Source organism: Oncorhynchus mykiss, chromosome 26 (assembly GCF_013265735.2).
Source record: "Oncorhynchus mykiss isolate Arlee chromosome 26, USDA_OmykA_1.1, whole genome shotgun sequence".
In the NCBI taxonomy this organism is placed as follows: Eukaryota; Metazoa; Chordata; class Actinopteri; order Salmoniformes; family Salmonidae; genus Oncorhynchus; species Oncorhynchus mykiss.
Window position 1 is genome coordinate 1,130,886 of NC_048590.1, and position 20,324 is coordinate 1,151,209.

Here is a 20,324-nt window from a genome sequence, read left to right on the forward strand (position 1 = left end):
CCTGTGACATGTAGGGTTCTCTACCAGGTCTAGGTCCTGTGACATGTAGGGTTCTCTACCAGGTCTAGTTCCTGTTACATGTAGGGTTAGGTCTAGGGTTACATGTAGGGTTAGGTCACATGTAGGGTTAGGTCCTTTGACATGTAGGGTTCTCTACCAGGTCTAGGTCCTGTGATAACGGGTTCTCTACCAGGTCTAGTTCCTGTGACATGTAGGGTTCTCTACCAGGTCTAGTTCCTGTTACATGTAGGGTTAGGTCTAGGGTTACATGTAGGGTTAGGTTACATGTAGGGTTAGGTCCTTTGACATGTAGGGTTCTCTACCAGGTCTAGGTCCTGTGATAACGGGTTCTCTACCAGGTCTAGTTCCTGTGATAACGGGTTCTCTACCAGGTCTAAATCCTGTGACATGTTGGGTTCTCTATCAGGTCTAGGTCCTGTGACATGTTGGGTTCTCTACCAGGTCTAGTTCCTGTTACATGTAGGGTTCTCTATCAGGTCTAGGTCCTTTGACATGTAGGGTTCTCTACCAGGTCTAGGTCCTGTGATAACGGGGTCTCTATCAGGTCTAGGTCCTGTGATAACAGGCTTTCTATCAGGTCCTGTGACATGTAGGGTTCTCTATCAGGTCTATGTCCTTTGAAAAGTAGGGTTCTCTACCAGGTATAGGTCCTGTGATAATGGGGTTTCTATCAGGTGTAGTTCCTGTGACATGTAGGGTTCTCTATCAGGTCTAGGTCCTGTGACATGTTGGGTTCTCTATCAGGTCTAGGTTCTGTGACATGTACGGTTCTCTATCAGGTCTAGGTCCTGTGACATGTAGGGTTCTCTATCAGGTCTATGTCCTGTGACATGTAGGGTTCTCTACCAGGTCTAGGTCCTGTGACATGTAGGGTTCTCTATCAGGTCTAGGTCCTGTGACATGTAGGGTTCTCTATCAGGTGTAGGTTCTGTGACATGTACAGTTCTCTATCAGGTCTAGGTCCTATGACATGTTGGGTTCTCTATCAGGTCTATGTCCTGTGACATGTAGGGTTCTCTACCAGGTCTAGGTCCTGTGACATGTAGGGTTCTCTATCAGGTATAGGTCCTGTGACATGTAGTGTTCTCTATCAGGAATAGGTCCTGTGATAATGGGGTTTCTATCAGGTCTAGATCCTGTGACATGTAGGGTTCTCTACCAGGTCTAGGTCCTGTGATAACGGGTTCTCTTCCAGGTCTAGTTCCTGTGACATGTTGGGTTCTCTATCAGGTCTAGGTTCTGTGACATGTAGGGTTCTCTATCAGGTCTATGTTCTGTGACATGTAGGGTTCTCTATCAGGTCTAGGTCCTGTGATAATGGGGTTTCTATCAGGTGTAGTTCCTGTGACATGTAGGGTTCTCTATCAGGTCTAGGTCCTGTGACATGTTGGGTTCTCTATCAGGTCTAGGTTCTGTGACATGTACGGTTCTCTATCAGGTCTAGGTCCTGTGACATGTAGGGTTCTCCATCAGGTCTATGTCCTGTGACATGTAGGGTTCTCTACCAGGTCTAGTTCCTGTTACATGTAGGGTTAGGTCTAGGGTTACATGTAGGGTTAGGTTACATGTAGGGTTAGGTCCTTTGACATGTAGGGTTCTCTACCAGGTCTAGGTCCTGTGATAACGGGTTCTCTACCAGGTCTAGTTCCTGTGATAACGGGTTCTCTACCAGGTCTAAATCCTGTGACATGTTGGGTTCTCTATCAGGTCTAGGTCCTGTGACATGTTGGGTTCTCTACCAGGTCTAGTTCCTGTTACATGTAGGGTTCTCTATCAGGTCTAGGTCCTTTGACATGTAGGGTTCTCTACCAGGTCTAGGTCCTGTGATAACGGGGTCTCTATCAGGTCTAGGTCCTGTGATAACAGGCTTTCTATCAGGTCCTGTGACATGTAGGGTTCTCTATCAGGTCTATGTCCTTTGAAAAGTAGGGTTCTCTACCAGGTATAGGTCCTGTGATAATGGGGTTTCTATCAGGTGTAGTTCCTGTGACATGTAGGGTTCTCTATCAGGTCTAGGTCCTGTGACATGTTGGGTTCTCTATCAGGTCTAGGTTCTGTGACATGTACGGTTCTCTATCAGGTCTAGGTCCTGTGACATGTAGGGTTCTCTATCAGGTCTATGTCCTGTGACATGTAGGGTTCTCTACCAGGTCTAGGTCCTGTGACATGTAGGGTTCTCTATCAGGTCTAGGTCCTGTGACATGTAGGGTTCTCTATCAGGTGTAGGTTCTGTGACATGTACAGTTCTCTATCAGGTCTAGGTCCTATGACATGTTGGGTTCTCTATCAGGTCTATGTCCTGTGACATGTAGGGTTCTCTACCAGGTCTAGGTCCTGTGACATGTAGGGTTCTCTATCAGGTATAGGTCCTGTGACATGTAGTGTTCTCTATCAGGAATAGGTCCTGTGATAATGGGGTTTCTATCAGGTCTAGATCCTGTGACATGTAGGGTTCTCTACCAGGTCTAGGTCCTGTGATAACGGGTTCTCTTCCAGGTCTAGTTCCTGTGACATGTTGGGTTCTCTATCAGGTCTAGGTTCTGTGACATGTAGGGTTCTCTATCAGGTCTATGTTCTGTGACATGTAGGGTTCTCTATCAGGTCTAGGTCCTGTGATAATGGGGTTTCTATCAGGTGTAGTTCCTGTGACATGTAGGGTTCTCTATCAGGTCTAGGTCCTGTGACATGTTGGGTTCTCTATCAGGTCTAGGTTCTGTGACATGTACGGTTCTCTATCAGGTCTAGGTCCTGTGACATGTAGGGTTCTCCATCAGGTCTATGTCCTGTGACATGTAGGGTTCTCTACCAGGTCTAGGTCCTGTGACATGTAGGGTTCTCTATCAGGTATAGGTCCTGTGACATGTAGTGTTCTCTATCAGGAATAGGTCCTGTGATAATGGGGTTTCTATCAGGTCTAGATCCTGTGACATGTAGGGTTCTCTACCAGGTCTAGGTCCTGTGATAACGGGTTCTCTTCCAGGTCTAGTTCCTGTGACATGTTGGGTTCTCTATCAGGTCTAGGTCCTGTGACATGTTGGGTTCTCTACCAGGTCTAGGTCCTGTGACATGTAGGGTTCTCTATCAGGTCTAGGTCCTGTGACATGTTGGGTTCTCTATCAGTTCTAGGTTCTGTGACATGTAGGGTTCTCTATCAGGTCTATGTCCTGTGACATGTAGGGTTCTCTATCAGGTCTTGGTCCTGTGACATGTAGGGTTCTCTATCAGGTCTAGGTCCTGTGATAATGGGGTTTCTATCAGGTGTAGTTCCTGTGACATGTAGGGTTCTCTATCAGGTCTAGGTCCTGTGACATGTTGGGTTCTCTATCAGGTCTAGGTTCTGTTACATGTACGGTTCTCTATCAGGTCTAGGTCCTGTGACATGTAGGGTTCTCTATCAGGTCTATGTCCTGTGACATGCAGGGTTCTCTACCAGGTCTAGTTCCTGTTACATGCAGGGTTCTCTATCAGGTCTAGGTCCTTTGACATATAGGGTTCTCTACCAGGTCTAGGTCCTGTGATAACGGGGTCTCTATCAGGTCTAGGTCCTGTGATAACAGGCTTTCTATCAGGTCTTGGTCCTGTGACATTTAGGGTTCTCTACCAGGTCTAGGTCCTGTGATAATGGGGTCTCTATCAGGTCTTGTTCCTGTGACATGTTGGGTTCTCTATCAGGTCTAGGTCCTGTGACATGTAGGGTTCTCTACCAGGTCTAGTTCCTATGACATGTAGGGTTCTCTATCAGGTCTAGGTCCTGTGATAACAGGGTTTCTATCAGGTCTAGATCCTGTGACATGTAGGGTTCTCTATCATGTCTAGTTCCTGTGACATGTAGGGTTCTCTATCAGGTCTAGGTCCTGTGATTATGGGGTCTCTATCAGGTCTAGTTCCTGTGACATGTTGGGTTCTCTATCAAGTCTAGTTCTTGTGACATCTAGGGTTCTCTAACAGGTCTTGGTCCTGTGACATGTAGGGTTCTCTACCAGGTCTAGGTCCTGTGACATGTAGGGTCTCTACCAGGTCTAGGTCCTGTGATAACGGGGTTTCTATCAGGTCTAGATCCTGTGACATGTTGGGTTCTCTACCAGGTCTAAGTCCTGTGATAACGGGGTTTCTATCAGTTCTAGTTCCTTTGACATGTTGGGTTCTCGATCAGGTCTAGATCCTGTGACATGTAGGGTTCTCTACCAGGTCTAGGTCCTGTGACATGTAGGGTTCTCTACCAGGTCTAGGTCCTGTGATAACGGGTTATCTACCAGGTCTAGTTCCTGTGATAACGGGTTCTCTACCAGGTCTAGTTCCTGTGACTTGTTGGGTTCTCTATCAGGTCTAGGTGCTGTGACATGTTGGGTTCTCTACCAGGTCTAGGTCCTGTGACATGTAGGGTTCTCTACCAGGTCTAGGTCCTGTGATAACGGGGTCTCTATCAGGTCTAGGTCCTGTGATAACAGGCTTTCTATCAGGTCTTGGTCCCTGTGACATGTAGGGTTCTCTATCAGGTCTAGGTCCTTTGACATGTAGGGTTCTCTACCAGGTCTAGGTCCTGTGATAATGGGGTTTCTAGATATCTAGGGCGCTTATAGTAAGTACACTAGGATAGAGGGCTCTTCGAGTTAGTACACTGAGGTAGTTATCCCCAATTGACTGCACCAGTACCCTCTTAGTATTGTAGCTACAGGATCAGTGTTAATCAACAGATGTCACCTAGAACTCTGGGATTGCGGTTGATGTAGTTGCTAACCAGCTGTGGGTCCTTCAGTGAGCTAGACAGCTGAAGTGTAAAAGCCTGTTGTTGACCCATCCTCTTAGCAGGTCAGAGCTAGCATCCTAGGAATCAACCTGTGGATACTGTAGGTAATAATAAATAATATAGCATGGCTTTCCACTGGTAGAAACTATGTTGTTACTATAGCTGTTGATATACTCTCCTTCACCAGCTCTCCGTCTATATTTCGGTGTGAAAGCTCATTGACTGAGTTATACACAGTATTTAAGACCAACATTTTCTCTCCTCCAACCCGCTGCATTAAAATAGATAATCTGCTTTTATCCCTGATTGGGAGAAGACTTGGGGCTGTATGATTATAAGAAGACCTGGGGCTGTGTGATTATGAGAAGACTTGGGGCTGTGTGATTATGAGAAGACTTGGGGCTGTGTGATTAGGAGAAGACTTGGGGCTGTGTGATTAGGAGAAGACTTGGGGCTGTGTGATTATGAGAAGACTTGGGGCTGTGTGATTAAGAGAAGACATGGGGCTGTGTGATTGAGAATACTTGGGTCTGTGTGATTAGGAGAAGACTTGGGGCTGTGTGATTAGGAGAAGACTTGGGGCTGTGTGATTAGGAGAAGACATGGGGCTGTGTGATTAGGAGAAGACATGGGGCTGTGTGATTAGGAGAAGACATGGGGCTGTGTGATTAGGGGAAGACTTGGGGCTGTGTGATTAGGAGAAGACTTGGGGCTGTGTGATTAGGAGAAGACATGGGGCTGTGTGATTAGGAGAAGACATGGGGCTGTGTGATTAGGAGAAGACTTGGGGCCGTGTGATTAGGAGAAGACTTGGGGCTGTGTGATTAGGAGAAGACTTGGGGCTATGTGATTAGGAGAAGACTTGGGGCTGTGTGATTAGGAGAAGACTTGGGGCTGTATGATTATGAGAAGACTTGGGGCTGTGTGATTAGGAGAAGACTTGGGGCTGTGTGATTAGGAGAAGACTTGGGGCCGTGTGATTAGGAGAAGACTTGGGGTCGAGTGCTGATTCAGGAAAATTGTAGCCATCAGATCATAATGAATTAGATTACATGGACAGGTGGGGACCTGAACCTAGACCAGCACTCTTACCCTGAGACCTGATCCTAGACCTGATCCTAGATCACCACTCCTACCCTGAAACCTGATCCTAGATCAGCACTCCTACCCTGAGACCTGATCCTAGACCAACACTCCTACCCTGAGACCTGAACCTAGACCTGATCCTAGATCACCACTCCTACCCTGAAACCTGATCCTAGATCAGCACTCCTACCCTGAGACCTGATCCTAGATCAGCACTCCTACCCTGAGACCTGATCCTAGATCAGCACTCCTACCCTGAGTTGCTTGATAGGTTGATCTAACTGACCCCTGGGGGTTATAGCTGGTCCTTTCCATCTCCTCTTCCTCTTCAGGTGCCAGGTCATTCTCCAGCACTTCTGGCTCTCTGGCTTACAGGTGAGGAAGGACTACTGCATTACTCATTACAGAGTTACAGCACATGTGGTGTGTAGTGTGTTGTGTGTGTGGCATGTCAAATCAAATCAAATCAAATTTTATTTGTCACATACACATGGTTAGCAGATGTTAGTGCGAGTGTAGCGAAATGCTTGTGCTTCTAGTTCCGACAATGCAGTAATAACAAGTAATCTAACTAACAATTCCAAAACTACTGTCTTGTACACAGTGTAAGGGGATAAAGAATATGTACATAAGGATATATGAATGAGTGATGGTACAGAGCAGCATAGGCAAGATACAGTAGATGGTATCGAGTACAGTATGTACAAATGAGATGAGTATGTAAACAAAGTGGCATAGTATAGTATAAAGTGGCTAGTGATACATGTATTACATAAGGATACCGTCGATGATATAGAGTACAGTATATACGTATGCATATGAGATGAATAATGTAGGGTAAGTAACATTTATATAAGGTAGCATTGTTTAAAGTGGCTAGTGATATATTTACGTCATTTCCCATCAATTCCCATTATTAAAGTGGCTGGAGTTGAGTCAGTGTCAGTGTTAGTGGTGGCTGTTTAACAGTCTGATGGCCTTGAGATAGAAGCTGTTTTTCAGTCTCTCGGTCCCAGCTTTGATGCACCTGTACTGACCTCGCCTTCTGGATGATAGCGGGGTGAACAGGCAGTGGCTCGGGTGGTTGATGTCCTTGATGATCTTTATGGCCTTCCTGTGACATCGGGTGGTGTAGGTGTCCTGGAGGGCAGGTAGTTTGCCCCCGGTGATGCGTTGTGCAGACCTCACTACCCTCTGGAGAGCCTTACGGTTGTGGGCGGAGCAGTTGCCGTACCAGGCGGTGATACAGCCCGCCAGGATGCTCTCGATTGTGCATCTGTAGAAGTTTGTGAGTGCTTTTGGTGACAAGCCGAATTTCTTCAGCCTCCTGAGGTTGAAGAGGCGCTGCTGCGCCTTCTTCACGATGCTGTCTGTGTGAGTGGACCAATTCAGTTTGTCTGTGATGTGTATGCCGAGGAACTTAAAACTTGCTACCCTCTCCACTACTGTTCCATCGATGTGGATAGGGGGGTGTTCCCTCTGCTGTTTCCTGAAGTCCACAATCATCTCCTTAGTTTTGTTGACGTTGAGTGTGAGGTTATTTTCCTGACACCACACTCCGAGGGCCCTCACCTCCTCCCTGTAGGCCGTCTCATCGTTGTTGGTAATCAAGCCTACCACTGTTGTGTCGTCCGCAAACTTGATGATTGAGTTGGAGGCGTGCGTGGCCACGCAGTCGTGGGTGAACAGGGAGTACAGGAGAGGGCTCAGAACGCACCCTTGTGGGGCCCCAGTGTTGAGGATCAGCGGGGAGGAGATGTTGTTGCCTACCCTCACCACCTGGGGGCGGCCCGTCAGGAAGTCCAGTACCCAGTTGCACAGGGCGGGGTCGAGACCCAGGGTCTCGAGCTTGATGACGAGCTTGGAGGGTACTATGGTGTTGAATGCCGAGCTGTAGTCGATGAACAGCATTCTCACATAGGTATTCCTCTTGTCCAGATGGGTTAGGGCAGTGTGCAGTGTGGTTGAGATTGCATCGTCTGTGGACCTATTTGGGCGGTAAGCAAATTGGAGTGGGTCTAGGGTGTCAGGTTGGGTGGAGGTGATATGGTCCTTGACTAGTCTCTCAAAGCACTTCATGATGACGGATGTGAGTGCTACGGGGCGGTAGTCGTTTAGCTCAGTTACCTTAGCTTTCTTGGGAACAGGAACAATGGTGGCCCTCTTGAAGCATGTGGGAACAGCAGACTGGTATAGGGATTGATTGAATATGTCCGTAAACACACCGGCCAGCTGGTCTGCGCATGCTCTGAGGGCGCGGCTGGGGATGCCGTCTGGGCCTGCAGCCTTGCGAGGGTTAACATGTTTAAATGTCTTACTCACCTCGGCTGCAGTGAAGGAGAGACCGCATGTTTTCGTTGCAGGCCGTGTCAGTGGCACTGTATTGTCCTCAAAGCGGGCAAAAAAGTTATTTAGTCTGCCTGGGAGCAAGACATCCTGGTCCGTGACTAGGCTGGATTTCTTCCTGTAGTCCGTGATTGACTGTAGACCCTGCCACATGCCTCTTGTGTCTGAGCCGTTGAATTGAGATTCTACTTTGTCTCTGTACTGGCGCTTAGCTTGTTTGATAGCCTTGCGGAGGGAATAGCTGCACTGTTTGTATTCGGTCATGTTACCAGACACCTTGCCCTGATTAAAAGCAGTGGTTCGCGCTTTCAGTTTCACACAAATGCTGCCATCAATCCACGGTTTCTGGTTAGGGAATGTTTTAATCGTTGCTATGGGAACGACATCTTCAAAGCAAGTTCTAATGAACTCGCACACCGAATCAGCGTATTCGTCAATGTTGTTATCTGACGCAATACGAAACATCTCCCAGTCCACATGATGGAAGCAGTCTTGGAGTGTGGAGTCAGCTTGGTCGGACCAGCGTTGGACAGACCTCAGCGTGGGAGCCTCTTGTTTTAGTTTCTGTCTGTAGGCAGGGATCAACAAAATGGAGTCGTGGTCAGCTTTTCCGAAAGGGGGGCGGGGCAGGGCCTTATATGCGTCGCGGAAGTTAGAGTAACAATGATCCAAGGTCTTTCCTCCCCTGGTTGCGCAATCGATATGCTGATAAAATTTGGGGAGTCTTGTTTTCAGATTAGCCTTGTTAAAATCCCCAGCTACAATGAATGCAGCCTCCGGATAAATTGTTTCCAGTTTGCAAAGAGTTAAATAAAGTTCGTTCAGAGCCATCGATGTGTCTGCTTGGGGGGGGATATATACGGCTGTGATTATAATCGAAGAGAATTCTCTTGGTAGATAATGCGGTCTACATTTGATTGTGAGGAATTCTAAATCAGGTGAACAGAAGGATTTGAGTTCCTGTATGTTTCTTTCATCACACCATGTCACGTTGGCCATGAGGCATACGCCCCCGCCCCTCTTCTTCCCAGAAAGATGTTTGTTTCTGTCAGCGCGATGTGTGGAGAAACCCGTTGGCTGCACCGCTTCGGATAGAGTCTCTCCAGTGAGCCACGTTTCCGTGAAGCAAAGAACGTTACAGTCTCTGATGTCCCTCTGGAATGCTACCCTTGCTCGGATTTCATCAACCTTGTTGTCAAGAGACTGGACATTGGCAAGAAGAATGCTAGGGAGTGGTGCGCGCTGTGCCCGTCTCCGGAGTCTGACCAGAAGACCGCCTCGTTTCCCTCTCTTTCGGAGTCGTTTTTTTGGGTCGCTGCATAGGATCCACTCCGTTGTCCTGTTTGTAAGGCAGAACACAGGATCCGCGTCGCGAAAAACATATTCTTGGTCGTACTGATGGTGAGTTGATGCTGATCTTATATTCAGTAGTTCTTTTCGACTGTATGTAATGAAACCTAAGATGACCTGGGGTACTAATGTAAGAAATAACACGTAAAAAAACAAAAAACTGCATAGTTTCCTAGGAACGCGAAGCGAGGCGGCCATCTCTGTCGGCGCCGGAAGTATATGTCGCATGCTTATATTACTATACTGGTGGTACCTGGAAATCCCCACAAGGACAGTAAAACAAGGACGTCCCCATGAGGACGAATTCTATTTTGGGCTTAGGGGTTAGGTTTAGGGTTAGGTGTTAGGTTTAGGGTTGGGGTTAGGGTTAAGGTTAGGTGTTAGGGGTTAGGTTTAGGGTTGGGGTTAGGAGTTAGGGTTAGGTGTTAGGGGTTAGGTTTAGGGTTGGGGTTAAGAGTTAGGGTTAGGGGTTAGGGTTAGGGTTAGGGTTAGTTGTTAGGGGTTAGGTTTAGGGTTGGGGTTAGGTGTAGGGTTAGGTTTAGGTGTTAGGGGTTAGGTTTACGGTTAGATGTTAGGGGTTAGGTTTAGGGTTAGGTGTTAGGGGTTAGGTTTAGGGTTAGATGTTAGGGGTTAGGTTTAGGTGTTAGGGGAAAGGTTTAGGGTTTGGGTTAGGAGTTAGGTTTAGGGTTAGGTGTTAGGGGTTAGGTTTAGAGTTGGGGTCAGGTTTTAGGATTAGGGGCTAGGTTTAGGGTTGGGGTTAGGGGTTAGGATTAGAGTTGGGGTCAGGTTTAGGATCAGGGGTTATGGGTCAGGTTTTATGATTAGGGGCTAGGTTTAGGGTTGGGGTTAGGGGTTAGGATTAGAGTTGGGGTCAGGTTTAGGATCAGGGGTTATGGGTCAGGTTTTATGATTAGGGGCTAGGTTTAGGGTTGGGGTTAGGGGTTAGGATTAGAGTTGGGGTCAGGTTTAGGATCAGGGGTTATGGGTCAGGTTTTATGATTAGGGGCTAGGTTTAGGGTTGGGGTTAGGGGTTAGGATTAGAGTTGGGGTCAGGTTTAGGATCAGGGGTTATGGGTCAGGTTTTATGATTAGGGGCTAGGTTTAGGGTTGGGGTTAGGGGTTAGGATTAGAGTTGGGGTCAGGTTTAGGATCAGGGGTTATGGGTCAGGTTTTATGATTAGGGGCTAGGTTTAGGGTTGGGGTTAGGGGTTAGGATTAGAGTTGGGGTCAGGTTTAGGATCAGGGGTTATGGGTCAGGTTTTATGATTAGGGGCTAGGTTTAGGGTTGGGGTTAGGGGTTAGGATTAGAGTTGGGGTCAGGTTTAGGATCAGGGGTTATGGGTCAGGTTTTATGATTAGGGGCTAGGTTTAGGGTTGGGGTTAGGGGTTAGGATTAGAGTTGGGGTCAGGTTTAGGATCAGGGGTTATGGGTCAGGTTTTATGATTAGGGGCTAGGTTTAGGGTTGGGGTTAGGGTTAGGGTTAGGGTTAGGGTTAGGGTTAGGGTTAGGGTTAGGGTTAGGTGTTAGGTTTAGGGTTAGGTGTTAGGGGTTAGGTTTAGAGTTGGGGTCAGGTTTAGGATCAGGGGTTATGGGTCAGGTTTTATGATTAGGGGCTAGGTTTAGGGTTGGGGTTAGGGGTTAGGATTAGAGTTGGGGTCAGGTTTAGGATCAGGGGTTATGGGTCAGGTTTTATGATTAGGGGCTAGGTTTAGGGTTAGGTGTTAGGGGTTAGGTTTAGAGTTGGGGTCAGGTTTTAGGATTAGGGGCTAGGTTTAGGGTTGGGGTTAGGGTTAGGGTTAGGGTTAGGGTTAGGGTTAGGTGTTAGGTTTAGGGTTGGGGTTAGGGGTTAGGATTAGAGTTGGGGTCAGGTTTAGGATCAGGGGTTATGGGTCAGGTTTTATGATTAGGGGCTAGGTTTAGGGTTAGGGTTAGGGTTAGAGTTGGGGTCAGGTTTAGGATCAGGGGTTATGGGTCAGGTTTTATGATTAGGGGCTAGGTTTAGGGTTGGGGTTAGGGGTTAGGATTAGAGTTGGGGTCAGGTTTAGGATCAGGGGTTATGGGTCAGGTTTTATGATTAGGGGCTAGGTTTAGGGTTGGGGTTAGGGGTTAGGATTAGAGTTGGGGTCAGGTTTAGGATCAGGGGTTATGGGTCAGGTTTTATGATTAGGGGCTAGGTTTAGGGTTAGGTGTTAGGGGTTAGGTTTAGAGTTGGGGTCAGTTTTAGGATCAGGGGTTATGGGTCAGGTTTTATGATTAGGGGCTAGGTTTAGGGTTGGGGTTAGGGGTTAGGATTAGAGTTGGGGTCAGGTTTAGGATCAGGGGTTATGGGTCAGGTTTTATGATTAGGGGCTAGGTTTAGGGTTAGGTGTTAGGGGTTAGGTTTAGAGTTGGGGTCAGGTTTTAGGATTAGGGGCTAGGTTTAGGGTTGGGGTTAGGGTTAGGGTTAGGGTTAGGGTTAGGGTTAGGTGTTAGGTTTAGGGTTGGGGTTAGGGGTTAGGATTAGAGTTGGGGTCAGGTTTAGGATCAGGGGTTATGGGTCAGGTTTTATGATTAGGGGCTAGGTTTAGGGTTAGGGTTAGGGTTAGAGTTGGGGTCAGGTTTAGGATCAGGGGTTATGGGTCAGGTTTTATGATTAGGGGCTAGGTTTAGGGTTGGGGTTAGGGGTTAGGATTAGAGTTGGGGTCAGGTTTAGGATCAGGGGTTATGGGTCAGGTTTTAGGATTAGGGGCTAGGTTTAGGGTTGGGGTTAGGGGTTAGGATTAGAGTTGGGGTCAGGTTTAGGATCAGGGGTTATGGGTCAGGTTTTATGATTAGGGGCTAGGTTTAGGGTTAGGTGTTAGGGGTTAGGTTTAGAGTTGGGGTCAGGTTTTAGGATTAGGGGCTAGGTTTAGGGTTGGGGTTAGGGTTAGGGTTAGGGTTAGGGTTAGGGTTAGGTGTTAGGTTTAGGGTTGGGGTTAGGGGTTAGGATTAGAGTTGGGGTCAGGTTTAGGATCAGGGGTTATGGGTCAGGTTTTATGATTAGGGGCTAGGTTTAGGGTTAGGGTTAGGGTTAGAGTTGGGGTCAGGTTTAGGATCAGGGGTTATGGGTCAGGTTTTATGATTAGGGGCTAGGTTTAGGGTTGGGGTTAGGGGTTAGGATTAGAGTTGGGGTCAGGTTTAGGATCAGGGGTTATGGGTCAGGTTTTAGGATTAGGGGCTAGGTTTAGGGTTGGGGTTAGGGGTTAGGATTAGAGTTGGGGTCAGGTTTAGGATCAGGGGTTATGGGTCAGGTTTTATGATTAGGGGCTAGGTTTAGGGTTAGGGTTAGGGTTAGAGTTGGGGTCAGGTTTAGGATCAGGGGTTATGGGTCAGGTTTTATGATTAGGGGCTAGGTTTAGGGTTGGGGTTAGGGGTTAGGATTAGAGTTGGGGTCAGGTTTAGGATCAGGGGTTATGGGTCAGGTTTTATGATTAGGGGCTAGGTTTAGGGTTGGGGTTAGGGGTTAGGATTAGAGTTGGGGTCAGGTTTAGGATCAGGGGTTATGGGTCAGGTTTTATGATTAGGGGCTAGGTTTAGGGTTGGGGTTAGGGTTAGGGTTAGGTGTTAGGTTTAGGGTTGGTGTTAGGGGTTAGGTTTAGAGTTGGGGTCAGGTTTAGGATCAGGGGTTATGGGTCAGGTTTTATGATTAGGGGCTAGGTTTAGGGTTGGGGTTAGGGGTTAGGATTAGAGTTGGGGTCAGGTTTAGGATCAGGGGTTATGGGTCAGGTTTTATGATTAGGGGCTAGGTTTAGGGTTGGGGTTAGGGTTAGGGTTAGGTGTTAGGTTTAGGGTTGGTGTTAGGGGTTAGGTTTAGAGTTGGGGTCAGGTTTAGGATCAGGGGTTATGGGTCAGGTTTTATGATTAGGGGCTAGGTTTAGGGTTGGGGTTAGGGGTTAGGATTAGAGTTGGGGTCAGGTTTAGGATCAGGGGTTATGGGTCAGGTTTTATGATTAGGGGCTAGGTTTAGGGTTAGGTGTTAGGGGTTAGGTTTAGAGTTGGGGTCAGGTTTAGGATCAGGGGTTATGGGTCAGGTTTTATGATTAGGGGCTAGGTTTAGGGTTAGGGTTAGGGGTTAGGATTAGAGTTGGGGTCAGGTTTAGGATCAGGGGTTATGGGTCAGGTTTTATGATTAGGGGCTAGGTTTAGGGTTGGGGTTAGGGGTTAGGATTAGAGTTGGGGTCAGGTTTAGGATCAGGGGTTATGGGTCAGGTTTTATGATTAGGGGCTAGGTTTAGGGTTAGGTGTTAGGGGTTAGGTTTAGAGTTGGGGTCAGGTTTAGGATCAGGGGTTATGGGTCAGGTTTTATGATTAGGGGCTAGGTTTAGGGTTAGGGTTAGGGGTTAGGATTAGAGTTGGGGTCAGGTTTAGGATCAGGGGTTATGGGTCAGGTTTTATGATTAGGGGCTAGGTTTAGGGTTAGGTGTTAGGGGTTAGGTTTAGAGTTGGGGTCAGGTTTAGGATCAGGGGTTATGGGTCAGGTTTTATGATTAGGGGCTAGGTTTAGGGTTAGGTGTTAGGGGTTAGGATTAGAGTTGGGGTCAGGTTTAGGATCAGGGGTTATGGGTCAGGTTTTATGATTAGGGGCTAGGTTTAGGGTTAGGGTTAGGGGTTAGGATTAGAGTTGGGGTCAGGTTTAGGATCAGGGGTTATGGGTCAGGTTTTATGATTAGGGGCTAGGTTTAGGGTTGGGGTTAGGGGTTAGGATTAGAGTTGGGGTCAGGTTTAGGATCAGGGGTTATGGGTCAGGTTTTATGATTAGGGGCTAGGTTTAGGGTTAGGTGTTAGGGGTTAGGATTAGAGTTGGGGTCAGGTTTAGGATCAGGGGTTATGGGTCAGGTTTTATGATTAGGGGCTAGGTTTAGGGTTGGGGTTAGGGGTTAGGTTTAGAGTTGGGGTCAGGTTTAGGATCAGGGGTTATGGGTCAGGTTTTATGATTAGGGGCTAGGTTTAGGGTTGGGGTTAGGGTTAGGATTAGAGTTGGGGTCAGGTTTAGGATCAGGGGTTATGGGTCAGGTTTTATGATTAGGGGCTAGGTTTAGGGTTGGGGTTAGGGTTAGGTTTAGAGTTGGGGTCAGGTTTAGGATCAGGGGTTATGGGTCAGGTTTTATGATTAGGGGCTAGGTTTAGGGTTGGGGTTAGGGTTAGGATTAGAGTTGGGGTCAGGTTTAGGATCAGGGGTTATGGGTCAGGTTTTATGATTAGGGGCTAGGTTTAGGGTTAGGGTTAGGGTTAGAGTTGGGGTCAGGTTTAGGATCAGGGGTTATGGGTCAGGTTTTATGATTAGGGGCTAGGTTTAGGGTTGGGGTTAGGGTTAGGTTTAGAGTTGGGGTCAGGTTTAGGATCAGGGGTTATGGGTCAGGTTTTATGATTAGGGGCTAGGTTTAGGGTTGGGGTTAGGGGTTAGGATTAGAGTTGGGGTCAGGTTTAGGATCAGGGGTTATGGGTCAGGTTTTATGATTAGGGGCTAGGTTTAGGGTTAGGGTTAGGGTTAGAGTTGGGGTCAGGTTTAGGATCAGGGGTTATGGGTCAGGTTTTATGATTAGGGGCTAGGTTTAGGGTTGGGGTTAGGGTTAGGTTTAGAGTTGGGGTCAGGTTTAGGATCAGGGGTTATGGGTCAGGTTTTATGATTAGGGGCTAGGTTTAGGGTTAGGGTTAGGGTTAGAGTTGGGGTCAGGTTTAGGATCAGGGGTTATGGGTCAGGTTTTATGATTAGGGGCTAGGTTTAGGGTTAGGGTTAGGGTTAGAGTTGGGGTCAGGTTTAGGATCAGGGGTTATGGGTCAGGTTTTATGATTAGGGGCTAGGTTTAGGGTTGGGGTTAGGGTTAGGTTTAGAGTTGGGGTCAGGTTTAGGATCAGGGGTTATGGGTCAGGTTTTATGATTAGGGGCTAGGTTTAGGGTTGGGGTTAGGGGTTAGGATTAGAGTTGGGGTCAGGTTTAGGATCAGGGGTTATGGGTCAGGTTTTATGATTAGGGGCTAGGTTTAGGGTTAGGGTTAGGGTTAGAGTTGGGGTCAGGTTTAGGATCAGGGGTTATGGGTCAGGTTTTATGATTAGGGGCTAGGTTTAGGGTTGGGGTTAGAAGTTAGGGAAAAAATAATATAATTACATTTTAGCTCCCCACAAGGACAGTAATACCAGATGTGTGTGTATGTCTGTGTGTATGTATGTGTATATACAGTTGAAGTCGGAAGTTTACATACACTTAGGTTGGAGTCATTAAAACTCGTTTTTCAACCACTCCACAAATTTCTTGTTAACAAACTATTAGGACATCTTAGGACATCTACTTTGTGCACGACAACCATTCTTTACAGACAGATTATTTCACTTATAATTCACTGTATAACATTTCCAGTGGGTCAGAAGTTTAAATATACTGAGTTGACTGTACCTTTAAACAGCATGGAAAAATACAGAAAATTATGTCAAGTTTTAGAAGCTTCTGATAGGCTAATTGACATCATTTGAGTCAATTGGAGGTGTACCTGTGGATGTATTTCAAGGCCTACCTTCAAACTAAGTGCCTCTTTGCTTCATGGGAAAATCAAAAGATATCAGCCAAGACCTCAGAAAAAACTTTGTAGACCTCCACAAGTCTGGTTCATCCTTGGGAGCAATTTCCAAACACCTGAAGGTACCACATTCATCTGTACAAACAATAGTACGCAAGTATAAACACCATGGGACCACGCAGCCGTCATACCGCTCAGGAAGGAGACGCGTTCTGTCTCCTAGAGATGAACATACTTTGGTGCGAAAAGTGCAAATCAATCCCAGAACAACAGCAAAGGACCTTGTGAAGATGCTGGAGGAAACCGGTACAAGTATCTATATCCACAGTAAAACGAGTCCTATATTGACATAACCTGAAAGGCCGCTCAGCAAGGAAGAAGCCACTGCTCCAAATCCGCCATAAAAAAGCCAGACTACGCAACTGCACATGGAGAAATGTCCTCTGTTCTGATGAAACAAAAATAGAACTGTTTGGCCATAATGATCGTCATGTTTGGAGGAAAGAGGGGGATGCTTGCAAGCTGAAAAACACCATCCCAACCGTGAAGCACGGGGGTGGCAGCATCATGTTGCGGGGGTGCTTTACTGCACGAGGGACTGGTGCACTTCACAAAATAATTTTCTATCCTCATGATGCCACCTATGTGGACACATTGAATCAACAACTCAAGACATCAATCAGGAAGTTAAAGCTTGGTCGCAAATGGGTCTTCCAAATGGACAATGACCCCAAGCATACTTCCAAAGTTGTGGCAAAATGGCTTACTAAGGACAACAAAGTCAAGGTATTGGAGTGGCCATCACAAAGCCCTGACCTCAATCCTATAGAACATTTGTGGGCAGAACTGAAAAACTGTGTGCGAGCAATTAGGCCTACAAACCTGACTCAGTTACACCAGCTCTGTAAGGAGGAATGGGCCAAAATTCACCCAACTTATTGTGGGAAGCTTGTGGAAGGCTACCCGAAACGTTTGACCCAAGTACAATTTAAAGGCAATGCTACCAAATACTAATTGAGTGTATGTAAACTTCTGACCCACTGGGAATGTGATGAAAGAAATAAAAGCTGAAATAAATAATTCTCTCTACTACTATTCTGACATTTCACATTCTTAAAATAAAGTGGTGATCCTAACTGACCCAAGACAGGGAATGTTTACTAGGATCAAATTCCAGGAATTGTGAAAAACTGAGTTTAAATGTATTTGGCTAAGGTGTATGTAAACTTCCCACTTCAACTGTATATACAGGTATTAGTGGGTATATATTAGTGGGTGTGTCCCTTCTCTGTGTGTGCATGTGCATTCATGCGGACGTGTGTGTGTATGCATGTGTGTGTGTTTGTGTGTATGAACCTCTCTGTCCCCTGTGTGTCAGTATATCTGAGGAGGACATAGAGGGTCCCCTGAGGACTGACTTTGATGGGAAGAGTGGAACCAAGGTTAGCCGAACCTTCAGCTACCTCAAGAACAAGATATACAAGAAGACCAGGGTGAGTACTACTACACTACTGCATTATTACTAAACTACTACTACATTACTATTACACTAACAATACATTACTACTGCATTACTACTAAACTACTACTACATTACTACTACACTAACAATACATGACTACTACATTACTACTACACTAACAATACATTACTACTACGTTACTACTACACTAATAATACACTACTACTACATTACTACACTGCTACTACATTACCACTACACTACTGCATTATTGCTAAACTACTACAGCATTACTATTACACCAACAATACATTACTACTACATCACTACTACACTAACAATACATTACTACTACGTTACTACTACACTAATAATACACTACTACTACATTACTACACTACTACTGCATTACTACTACACTACTGCATTATTGCTAAACTACTACAGCATTACTATTACACCAACAATACATTACTACTACATCACTACTACACTAACAATACATTACCACTACATTACTGCTACATTACTACTAAACTACTACAACATTACTACTACACTACTGCATTATTACTAACCTACTACAACATTACTACTACACTAATAATACATTGCTACTGCATTACCACTAAACTACATTACTACTACACTAAAATACATTACACTACATTACTACTACACTACTACTAAACCACATATTACTACTACTAAACTACCACTACTACTACATTACTACTACTACAACACTACCACTACATTACTACTACTATAACTACTACTGGTGCATTACTACTACTACACCACTACTACCACATTACCACTAAACCACTAATGCATTACTACTACACTACTACTAAACTACTACTACATTTCTACTACATCACTACTAAACTACCACTACATTACTACTACAACACGATTACTACTAAACTACAACTAAACTACTACTAAACTACTGCTACATAACTACTAAACTGCTACTAGGTTACTACTACATTACTACTACTACTACTACTACTACTACAACACTACTACTACATTACTACTAAACGACTACTACATTAATACTACATCACTTTTTTTTGCAGATTTCTTTTTGGGGGTAGTTCAGCTTTAATATTTCATATAGAATGTAGCTTCCATCAATGTAATTGTCTGCATCACTTCCAATCCCCCATATATACACACATATACATACACTACAGGTCAAACGTTTTTACCTGCTCATTCAAGGGTTTTTCTTTATTTTTTATTATTTTCGGCATTGTAGAATAATAGTGAAGACATCAAAACTAGGACATAACACATGTGAAATCATGTAGTAACCAAACAAGTGTTAAACAAATCAAAATGTATTTTATTTTTGAGATTCTTCAAAGTAGCCACTCTTTGCCTTGATGACAGCTTTGCACAATTTTGTCATTCTCTCAACCAGCTTCACCTGGAATGCTTTTCGTCTTGAAGGAGTTATCACATATGCTGAGCACTTGTTAGCTGCTTTTCCTTCACTCTGTGGTCCAACTCATTCCAAACCATCTTAATTTGGTTGAGTTTGGGTGATTGTGGAGGCCAGGTCATCTGATGCAGCACTCCATCACTCTCCTTCTTGGTCAAATAGCCCTTACACAACCTGGAGGTGTGTTGGGTCATTGTCCTGATGAAAAACAAATGATAGTCACACTAAGCGTAAACCAGATGGGATGGCGTATCACTGCAGAATGCTGTGGTAGCCATGATGGTTAAGTGTGTCTTAAATTCTCAATAAATCAAAGACAGTGTCATCAGTAAAGCATCACCATACCATAACACCTCTTTGTACACCTCTTTGGGAAATATACATGCGGAGATCATCCGTTCACCTACTCTGCGTCTCTCAAAGACACAGAGGTTGGAACCAAAAATCTTCAATTTGGACTCCAGACCAAAGGACACATTTCCACCGGTCTAATGTCCATTGATCGTGTTTCTTGGCCAAAGCAAGTCTCTTCTTTTTATTGGTGTCCTTTAGTAGTTCTTTCTTTGCAGCAATTCGACCATAAAGGCTTGATTCACACGGTTTCCTCTGAACAGTTGATGTTGAGATGTGTCTCTTACTTGAATCAGTGAAGCATTTATTTGGGATGCAAATTCTGAGGCTAGTAACTCTAATGAACTTATCCACTGCAGCAGAGGTAACTCTGGGTCTTCATTTCCTGTGGCGGTCCTCATGAGAGACAGTTTCATCATAGTGCATGATGGTTTTTGCGACTGCACTTGAAGAAACTTTCAAAGTTCTTGAAATGTTCCATATTGACTGACCTTCATGTCTTGACAGTCCATCAATACTTTGTTTCTCTTTGCTCATTTGAGCTGTTCTTGACATAATATGGACTTTTACCAAATATGGCTATCTTCTGTATACCACCCTTACCTTGTCACAACACAACTAATTGGCTCAAATGCATTAAGAAAGAAAGAAATTTCACAAATTCACTTTTAAGAAGGCACACCTGTTAATTGAAATGCATTTCAGGTGAACACTTCATGAAACCAGTTGAGAGAATGCCAAGAGTGTGCAAAGTTGTTGTCAAGGCAAAGGGTGGCTATTTGAAGAATCTCAAATAGAAATTACATTTTGAATTGTTTAACACTTGTTATTGTTATGATTCCATTTGTTATTTAGTTTTGATGTCTTCACTGTTATTCTAATTCTATTGGTTGCAAGAATTGTAATAATAAAAAATAAAAAAATCAGTTTTGAATCCGGCATCGTTTTGCATATCAGTTCATAAACCATGTGCC